At 30.7% G+C, this 10,932-nt stretch overlaps 1 long non-coding RNA gene across 6 annotated transcripts; it reads left to right on the top strand.

Annotated features, from left to right (window-relative positions):
• Nucleotides 1–1,026: 1,026 nt before the first annotated feature.
• Nucleotides 1,027–4,505, top strand: LOC136066220 (uncharacterized). 6 transcript variants are annotated; one of them, XR_010627675.1, is made up of 4 exons: nucleotides 1,027–1,233; nucleotides 1,769–1,905; nucleotides 2,263–2,318; nucleotides 3,480–4,505. It is a non-coding gene; the product is annotated as an uncharacterized LOC136066220 (long non-coding RNA). The 6 variants fall into 6 exon arrangements; XR_010627672.1 differs by having other exon boundaries at nucleotides 1,769–2,318; XR_010627673.1 differs by lacking the exon at nucleotides 2,263–2,318 and having other exon boundaries at nucleotides 3,327–4,505.
• The last annotated feature ends 6,427 nt before the right edge of the window (nucleotides 4,506–10,932 follow it).

Genomic DNA, 10,932 nt, shown 5'->3' on the forward strand with positions numbered 1-10,932 from the left:
CTTCGTACTGACTGAAAGATTCTGCCAGGTTGTAGCTGAATTGGAAGTTGGATATAGCTTAAAGAGGCGTCGGAGAAGGTAGAAAATATCTTCTAAAGTCTATCACCTCCTCATTAAATGCTGTCCACCTAACACTCTGGCCGCATTAATGTGGAGGTGATACCTGAATAGTAACTAAGCAGCTTTATGACCACTAGGATGAAGGTTCCGGTAGGGACTAGATGGGACAGAAAGGAGCTCCCAAGATAAGAACTACACGTGTACAAAGGAAACAAGAGGAGAAAGGAAGTATATAAGGTAGAAACGAAGAAAACGAAAAAAAACTTCTGACCAGAAAGAAAAGAAAGAAAAAGAGAGAGAGAGAAGAACAGACCAATTGAAAGAGGGCCGAGGAGAGTTTTTCCTTATAGAGCGAATCAATAGTATCCCTTTTTACTCGATGAGTAGAACCCTTCCTGCAAAACAGTACTAGTTCTTGAGCCCATACTCTATAAATTTATTGTTTGGGCTTATTGGGCTGAAAACCCAGCACTCAATTCAAATCGGGTCCTTACATGTATCAAATGGTTCAAGTTCTTCCAATATTAGTAGCCACGCTGAGATTAACTGTGTTGCTTTGACATTTCAAGATGGGTTAAAGTTGAAACCTCCCGGAAAGTATTAATTTGGTGATCATTGGGGTGGCTCCACTTGGAGCATGGGGGTCTCATTTAAACCCTTTGAACTGACCCAAAAAAATTACATATAATATGTTTTATTTTATTTTTATTTTTTTGGGTTTTGATCTCTTAAAATAAAATTTTGAACACCCTAATCATAGATTTATTTTTTATCTATATATATATATATAACCGAAACTTTTGGAACTTTCATATTTTTCCACATCAGTATTATTTAAAAAATAAAACTATTTAAAAATTTAAAACATCCATATTTTTCCACATAAGCATTATTTAAAAAAAAACTATTAAAAAGTAGATAATTACCTAAACACCGTTAACTATTTCTAACCCAATATAACTATTTCTCCCCAAAACAAACCTGATAAAACCTATTTCGACTGTCTCTGTCTCTCCTTCAAATGCAAGACCCATACGCAGGAACCCAAAAACGGAAAAGCTAGACGCAGATCTTTCTCTCTTCCCCTATGACGGTAAGCGAATTCAACTAAGCCATAAATGCTTCGCCTCACCTCACAACCAACCTAACATCAGACTGCTGGAATGGCTACAGGTAAAATCTTTTATATTAATTTTGGGTGTTTAATAGGATTTAGGTTCGGCTATTTTGTTTGGTTTTGATTTAGAATTGGTTTTTTATCAATACTCGAAACCCTAATATAGGTTCTCCCTCAATTTTGTTTCCTTTCAATATATCAAATTTTGCCACGGAATTGAAATAGTAAAAGGTGGAAGGGCAAGCTGCTTATGTGGCTTGGGGATATGGGTTTTGGCATCAAAATCAACTCCACATCAGAATCAATCTAGGTTGGATTATAAACTGTAACATAGCGATTATTTACTTTTTTGTTGATGGGTTGGTTTGATTTTCTTTAAACTTTGTATTTTATGTTGATATTGGTAACATAAATGTGCATACATATGTTTTGTATAGCAGACAGTTTATACTGTGATATATATTCTGTTTTCCAGGTTTTTTGACTGTCACATACATGTTATAGGTACACTTTGTCACAAAGCTATTCACTTACTTGATTATTATCAGGTTTATTTGTAAAGAAATTAAAATTGGTTTTTTTGGATTTTAGGGAGGCATTACTCATCAAGATTCTGCAGGCCATAAGGATACAAAAGAAGAGATTGTTGGCCAATAAATGAGGAAGAGCAGGGCAATGGGAAGATAGTATAAATTGGGGCATTGCAAAGCCAATACTCACTTTGATTGGTAATCTGGTGCCTTCTTTGTTTACTGCATAATTTATATTTTTTTAGAATTTGTTATTCTTATTCCATTGATATTGTGAGCTATAGATGGTTCTCTTAAAAAAGAACCATCAACCACTATAGGCATGAGAATTACAAATTTCATAATGATTTATGCATTAGTTAGAGATAATAAGTGCTCAGGTATAATATTTCCATCATTTGTGAACAAATCCTTGGAAGTTAAGAGTTCGGTACCACTGACATCTACATTCTTTAAATGCTTTAGATATTTAAGCATGCGCAACTTAAAGACAAATTAGCTATGTAGTAGGGGAATTGTACATATTATTAATTACTCTAACTCACTTTTACCCAGATCAACAAAACTTTGAGTTGAACAGCTGACTGAATTCAAATACAAGAATTATGAGTGTAAGTTATTATGTCCTTCACAAATCTGTTAAGAAAATTATTGGACTAGCCTTGGCCCTAATGTAGCACAAAATGCTACAGTAAATGCTGTTAACCTAGCCAGTTATGACTAAATGAAACAGTTAACATCATAGCATTATGTCTTTTAAGTTGAAATTATTTTGTATTTCAAAGTTGTTTCTATGTTAAACTACTTCCAAAATGTCCTGATTCTCTATACTTATGCGTTTAGACTGTATGCTGGAAGAATTGTGGTTGGATCTGTATCTAATTAAGATAAATTGGTTCTTTTCTTTTGTCTTTTCTTTGAATTTTTCTGATTTTTTTTTCTTTCATCTTCCCCTTTTAAAATCAGCATAAAACTAATATAATCTATGGCCCTCTCTCATGAACAATAACATTTAATTGTTTGCAAAGACTTGAGCAACTGAAATTATTACCTTTTTTTTTTTTCAAAATGGTAGCAATAGTCACCTTCTCCTTGCTTCATTTATAGGTAGGGCATTTTGGGCCTACAAATGAATATGAATTGGATGCCTCCTCTGCTTGATCACTTTAGAAGTCTAAGATGTTAATTTTCTCTATCCAACATCACTGCTGACTCTTCTTTTTTTTTTTTTTTTTTTATTTTTTTTTTTTTTTTTTTTTTTTTTTTTTATAATAGTTATCTTCAAATTAATCTGACACTTGGTATCTTTTCTTTTAATCCATGGTTCCTTAATGTGATATCTTATAATAAGAACTGTTTTTGGCTTTAAGATAGGAGAAAATTTTAAGATTCGAATAATAGAAAAATTGCCAAATCATTTTTCTCAAACTTTGTATATTATGTTTAGAATACTTCAATTTCACATTAATCTGATAAGATTTTCCTGTCTTAGCTTATGTATTATGTCTTTATGTTAACTAATGATATGCATTTGTATTTGTCTCTATTTAATCATTAGTTTGATAGGCTTTTTTAACCATTAGTTTGATAGTTATATCCAGTAGCGGGTTTATGCACAGAGTTTCTGACCATGGAGTGGGACTCTGCAGCTTAAAGATTGTTTTTTCGGAACAGGAATAGAGAAACTCTTTCTGTGTTGCTTCTATTAAGGATTGTGATTGTGCAAATAAATTCTTTTTCTACTAGAGTCTTATTTGTCTTTCCAAATCTAGGTGATTCGAAGCTAACATTGTTCCTTTACCAATGAAGGTAAACACCGCATCCCCTCCTATGCATGTAAAGCAATATTTTTGTGGTTGAACAAAGTATATTTGAAGATAAATCATGAAATTCATTGTTCAAAATGTTCCACCTATATCATACATTATTTTTTAAAAATTCACCATCTCCAATGTGCAATATCTTGAGGTTTGTAACATCCTTTGAAAGTCTCTTTGTCTAGAACAAAATTGAACTCATTTGACTAAGGCAATTTCTTTTCATGTTTCCCTCATTAGACGCATCTATTAGGCCTTTTTTATCGCCTATGAATTGGAATCATTCATATTTTGTATAATACTACATTCACAAATCCAACATCTTGGATGATGCTTTAGAATTTGAAGTTGTCATTGTAGTGGATAGAATGACTCATTTGTACAAAGTTATGAAATGTCACTCCTTCAAATGTTCATTGAAGTAAGTTGTCTAAGCCTTTTGTTGTAAAATTAGTAGTACATTTAGCATTTTCTTTATTTTCATACGCTTTCGTGCTTTGGTTGGAAAGTTGTGCTAATGAAGTTCCTTATCAGTTTTTATTGTATTTGGTCTATGTTTGTTTTTTAATATATTTTCCTAATAAAGTTTTAAATTTTTTTTTCACATCGTTTGTAGTCATATTTGATTTTCTTTAGTTGTGAAAAGTTTTTGAATTAAAAGTTTCTAGCATGTGTTGGATTGAATTCATGATAAATGTAATGTTTAATGCAAGTCATGTATAGGTTCTTGCATTGATGTTCAATATTTTCAAAACATATTGGATCATCATCCCTAAGCCATCCATATCGCTTTCTTTTCGATTCATTATGATTATTATTATTATTATTATTATTATTTTGTTGAAATAAATGGTATCTTTCATAATTGCTTTATCTCCTGAGTATAAGTAGTTCATGGATTTATGTAAAATATTATTGAGTATAAGTAGTTCATGGATTTATGTAAAATATTATTCCCATTGTTTCAGATGAGTGGTAAAGGGAGGGCATATTGTAACTATTTCAAAAAACTAAATAAATAAAGGAAAAAAAAAAAAAAAAAAACCCTAAGGTAACGTTTGTTTTATAGTGGGCTAGTCGAGATAAACAAAATATAGGTCATATTCTAAGAAAGTTGGATCAGTCTTGTAATGCCTCGGCTCTTTTCCTAGTTGGGCTTTTCTTGTGAAGGTTATTGTGATCTTTTTCTAGTTGGGCTTTTCGGTGGAGGTTTTTGTGGCCTTAAAAGGGTATAAGCCTTAGTTATCTTTTTGTTATGTTCTTGGTCTTTTTTGTGTTACTGGCTACTGTTTCGCCCGATTCATTTTGTAACATATTATCTTTTAGTATATGTACTACTTATTATGTATAACAACATTTGGGGAAATCTTTCCTAAAAAAAAAAAACCAAAAAAAAATAATAATTGGGGGAAATCAACTTCAATTATGTGATTAGAAAAAGTGGAATGCAAATGGTTAGAATTAATATAATTAAGAATATGAAATTATTACTTGAGTGAATGGGCAAATGTTTAATTATTTTCATTTATTTAATAATGCGTAAAATTATTTTGGCAAAAACACCATTTTAGTCCTTGCATTTTGTGGTCACAATTAATTTGGTCTATACATTTTAATATCAGTAAATTTGATCATTGTTGTTTTTAACTTGCAATTAATTTTGGTTCTTACCATTAACTTACTAACAAAAAATGCCATGTGGCAAACGGTGTGAACTAAGAAGCTTATGTGGCCTATAATACGACAGGTTTGGCCCAATCAAAATCAACCACGTCAATTAAAAATCCAAGTCATATCCACGTTAGAAAAATTAACAAATCTAGTTGTCTCTTCATTACTCATCCAACCCAAATCCATTCTCTCTCCAAACTCAATCCCAGTCATTCCTCTGTTACTTCTCATCTTCATCTCTTTGCCGAAGCTATTGAGGCAGACATCAAGTCAAGCGAGGCAACTTGCCAGGTGCTAATCTGCACAAAGAAGAGTGTAAGGAGTAGACTAATTGAAGAGGAGAGGCAACTAAAGGGGATGGGATGGTGGAGATGGTATTGGTGATGGTGGTGATGGAGGGTGATGAAGAACGGATGAAAGAGAATGGAGAGACAGGATAAAGTAGTGTTGTCCTATTGGATGTCTAATGGAGAAAGTGGATGGTTTTGTTAAATTTGCTATTGTGGATATGGCTCAATTTTTTAATTGATATGGCTGAATTTGGTTGGGCCAAGTGTGTCATAGTGCACATCATTTTCCACATAGACGTTTTCTGTTAATAAGTTAATGGTAATCAAATTGATTGCAAGCCAAAAATTATAGGGACCAAATTGATTGCTACCAAAATGTAAGCACCGAATTAATTGTGACTCCAAAATGTAAAGATCAAAATAGTATTTTCGCCAATTATTTTTTATACTCTTGAACGTGTGGTAATTTTTTTGGGACTTTGTTTCAATTATTTCCAAATAAGTAACTAAATTTGAATAAGAATTTCATTTTTAAAATAAATTAATTCTTATTTATGAAAAATCATTTTACATAAATAATTAAATCACCACCTATTTATATATCTATATATATAATAATAGGTGAAACTGAGAGAAACTCAAATTAGAATTCCAAATTAGAGTTCCAATTTTGCGTCATGTGTTCTAAATTATTTATCCTTAAGGAGTTTTATTTCTTAATTTTAGAATCAACTGTGGGACTACATTATAAATATTCATTCAAGTTATTAAGTACAAAAACTAAAGAGTCTAGAATAAATGAATTGTAAAAAACAAAAAGTGCTTCACAATAATTTAAAAAAAAAAATGGACAATTTACATTTTATATCTAATAATATCCTTACAAAATTTTTTAAAGAGTTAATAAAATATAAAAACGACTATCAATAATATTTAAATTATATATATAAGAATTATATTATGTATCTTATTGTATATCTTTAAGTGTATTTATGCATATACATGAGGTTACAAGCTAGTAAATAATTAATACATGAAAATGAAAATAAATGCATATACCCTATTAATACTTTGTTTAATTACATAGTATAAGTTAGTTTATTACAATATTGGTCAAACACACATATACATTATGTCATTAAAGGAGTTTGTAAATGTAAATTCGTAAGAACAATTAATTAGAATATGCAATATTAGTCACACAGGTATACATTTTCTATTTTTATTGAACGTGCTATTAAATTTGCCTTGTCTATTATTGATATTTTTGTTTCAATGGTTGCCAAAACAACTACATATAAGAAGAAATTTCATATTCCAAAATCAATTGTTTTTATCTTTTTTTTTTATTTTTTTATTTTATTTTTATCATAAGTATTCCAAATACATTATTTCTTACATAATTTTTTAAAAATCTATCACATAAATTCATTTTATATAAATATTAGTACACCTTACGTGAGAGGAAGGACTCATGCATTCGATGCATGATATATTTTTCCCTACTAAATTTCATGTAATTAATGCATTTACATAGATACAAAATTTTTTATGAGGTGGAGGACTAAATGAACTAATAAAGAGAATTTTCTTTTTTTCTCGAATCATTTCGCTCCTAAACTCTCAAACATTTTATATATGGAGAGTTGCCAATTAAGTTACAAGTTTTTTTTGTAACTTGACAAAATCTTGCCTCACATTATTATAGGCTATTGAAAATAATAATAATAATAAATAAATAAAAGTAAGATTTTCCTAGCAATTACCATGACTCTTTGTTCTCATTGAAAGACTATAAATTAAGTTAGTTTCCAAGATAACATCAAACTATAAAAATAATAGATGGGTGGATTTCAATTAGTTACATTAGTAAAATTAATTGTTGTCGACTTATTAATTCGAATTATGCTTATACTAAAAATTAATTGGTATTTTGATTTAATGATAAAGAATAATAATTATGAAGCAAACACTATAAATTCAAATCTTATTGTATCTTTTTAAAAAAATTAATAATAACAATCAATGGAGAAAACATGAAGTTCCACACACCAACATTTGGTCACAAAATAATTACTAAGTTATCTCTAATGGGTGATTTTTTTTACGTTAATGATCTTCTATTAACATTAAACAAGGGAAACATGCATGAGGATAGTCTACCTTACAAGCAGAGACAAGTTCTGCGGGCAGATTATCGTTATTGAAATAAAAAGAAATGTTGTAGCGTATAGCAAGCTTTGCTGTGGTATGAACCATAGAGTTGCATACCTGCTTAACCCAACAAAAATTAAAACAAAGACAGAACTCAGAGATACTAATAATATTACAAATGGTGTTACTTATGGACCAATTAGATGGAAGGTCTCTGGAAATTAAGGGCTCAAAACAAAGACATAGCTCCATTTTACTTGCTAGTAGCAATTTGAACCGCTCACAAGAGTGCAGCAGCTTAAGCTTGGAGAGGGGAGCACTTTCCATACAATTTAGCCCAAACCTTCATAATCTTACAATTAGTGTCTCTAGCTACGATAGCTATGGCGATGACTGAGTCAAAGACCGATGATCTTGAGACACTGTTAGAATCCTTGCTTTCCATCTTCAGATTCTTACTACAAATGGTTAAATTTTTTTTTTTTAAATAAATGTAATTTAATAAGTATTCTTATGATATTCGTTAATAAACCATTAAAAAAAAAGTTTTATTATCATTTTTATAAAAAATATCATAAACTGTTCAAAAAATCAATAACATTTTTTTTTCTCTCATAAAATATTTTTAAAAATATTTTCTATATCTCAATATCCTTAATTAGGACACCAATTAACTTTTTCCAATAAAAAATAATAGTAGACTTTGAATTTTAAAGGAGGACTAAACACATTGACCATGATTGGCATAGGCTCCCCAAACCTAAATTTGACTTTTATTTTCTATATTTTTCTTTGGCACAAAATCATATCAACAAAAGCAAACTCTTTTCGCCTCTTCTTCCTAGTTGTGTAAAATTGACTTCAATGGATAACTAAAGACTAACTCCCAGTTTTCTCACTTTGAACTAGTAAATGTAAGGTATTAAAAAGAAAATTCCATTGAACCTTAAATAAAATTACTTTAATGGACTTACATTTTGAAATAGTCACAGCTGGAAATTATATATACAGACAGATAAACCTTATCATAACAACAAAGGGCGCATAAAGATATTACTAGTTGCTCTCTCTCTCTATATATAAATTCTCTCTGTCAATCCTCGACACAAGCATTGGGATATTGGTACATTATTATTTCTTGAGGAAAATGGCTAGCCCTCCGCTTCCAACTCCAAAGAGCTGGTTCAGATATTTCCAATATGAGGAAGAAAGGGACTCGCCAAACGATGCGCGAAACGTTCTCTTAGTAGTTGTCTCACTCATTGCTGCAGTGACCTTTCAAGCTGGGGTTAACCCCCCTGGAGGGGTTTGGCAAGATGAAAAATATGGTCCAAATGGACACAAAGCAGGGAGAGCAATTTATGCGTCTCAAAAACAAGCCTACTATGTTTTCTTGTTTTCTAACACCTTGGCTCTTTCAACATCGGTTCTTGTCATTATGTCCCTCACATATAGGTTCCCTTTCCATTTAGAAGTATGGTTTGCCACAGCTTCAATGCTTGTTACTTATGCATCTGCGGTATTTGCTGTCACGCCTGATGAATCTTTTAGATATCGGTACATCTTAATAGCTTCTCTTGGGCCTTTTGCTTTACGATGTTTGATTCAAATAGTCAAAAAGTATAGAAGTTCGAGTTCCAACTAGTTAGGAAATCTTCTATCATTTGCCACTTTCTTTGTTATTATGATAACCTGTCGAGGTACAGCTGCTCTAGCTATATACATGCATGTTGGGGCCTGTCTGATCAGCTTTTTCAATGTGTTTTTTTTTTTTCCCTCCATGTTTAAGTAATTGTAACTTTTATGGATTTTTCACTTTAAAAAGTTCATCATCTTATTAATTCAAATAAGATAAAAATAAAAATTAATCATTTTTTAATGATTTAAACCACTTGAAAAATTCAAACCAGCCAGGTCCTTAATATCCTTGCTGCATATGCCAAATATATTCTCTATTTTTTTTTTGGGTAACAAGAAAAATTTGCTTGAGATAAATATCTTTTTAGTGTTCTCGAGCTTAAGAACTATGTAGAACTTATTGTTAAGAACCTTGTGGCTTAATAATAAGTTGTTTATTCCGTAAGGAAAAATTAGAATTGAATAATAAAAAATTTCCAAGACATGTATGCCTTTTTAAAAAATGATCCTTTTATCATTTAAGAAAGTCAAGTTTATAACAGATCATCAAAATTTCCGGAACACACATGCCTTTATTTTTAATCAATTGCAGTGTTATAGGACATAAACTGGACAGCACGAGTACCCAACGAGGCTGAATTTCAAAGTAAATTTATAAATAATATATGGTCGATTCTATTGTTTTGTTTCTAAAACTAAATATTTTGATATATGAAAAAAAGTTATTTAGACCCCTACACGGGTTTACTACCAATTTTAAGATGACTGCTTGACTGCTGCTTCCAAGTTCCGAGTGGTTGAGTAATACCGATGGTTTAAAATTTAATAGATAAATAGCATCTGCCAAAAAGGAAAAAAAATTGGACAAACAATAAATCACATAAGCATAAGCATTTTTTTTTTTTTGAGAAACAAATACACATGCACACATGAGGGAAAGAGAAATGAATTCTAATATAAAAACATACCACAAAATCCATTTAAAAACTATGGTAACTTTTAAGGTAGCTTTTATATATGAATAATGGTGCAAATGAAAACATTATGATGATCGCAAGACCTTATTACTTGGGCTTGAAACCTAATATACAATCACAATGCACTAGTATATCCTAAAAAGGCTTGAGCCCAAATATTATGAACCTATTTGAGCCACCTATCCGGCTATCCCGCAAATAAATAAAAAAAATATTATTATGAATTAACACCCCCTCCAACTTCCCATTAAAAAAAAAAAAAAAAAACCTCCAATTTTTTTTGGAGAAAAAAATATAAAAGGGGTTTGTTAATATGAGTAGTGGCGAAGCTAGGGAGGAGGGGGAGGGGGAGGGGACCCTTAGACTTTTGAAATTTCCTATTTTAGAATTTGGCAGCCACAAAATTTAAACTTTCATTTTGGCTAAAATGATAGCCAAAATTTAAAATTTAGTTCATCAAATATTAATTATTTTAGTTGAAAGTTCAATAAGGGTTATACAACACATTTGAACGTTTAGACCCCAAAAACACAAATACCAATTCAAGCTTTAATATCAAACAATTTATGTGCGGAATATGAAACAAGCTTATAACAGAATTGATAGAACAATCTAAGCCAAATATAAACACATCCACAGCAGTAAATATAAGGCAAATGTAAAGGGAGGTAACCCCTT

The sequence above is a fragment of the Quercus suber genome, unplaced genomic scaffold, assembly GCF_002906115.3.
Source record: "Quercus suber isolate HL8 unplaced genomic scaffold, Cork oak 2.0 scaffold_3B, whole genome shotgun sequence".
NCBI classification, from domain to species: Eukaryota; Viridiplantae; Streptophyta; class Magnoliopsida; order Fagales; family Fagaceae; genus Quercus; species Quercus suber.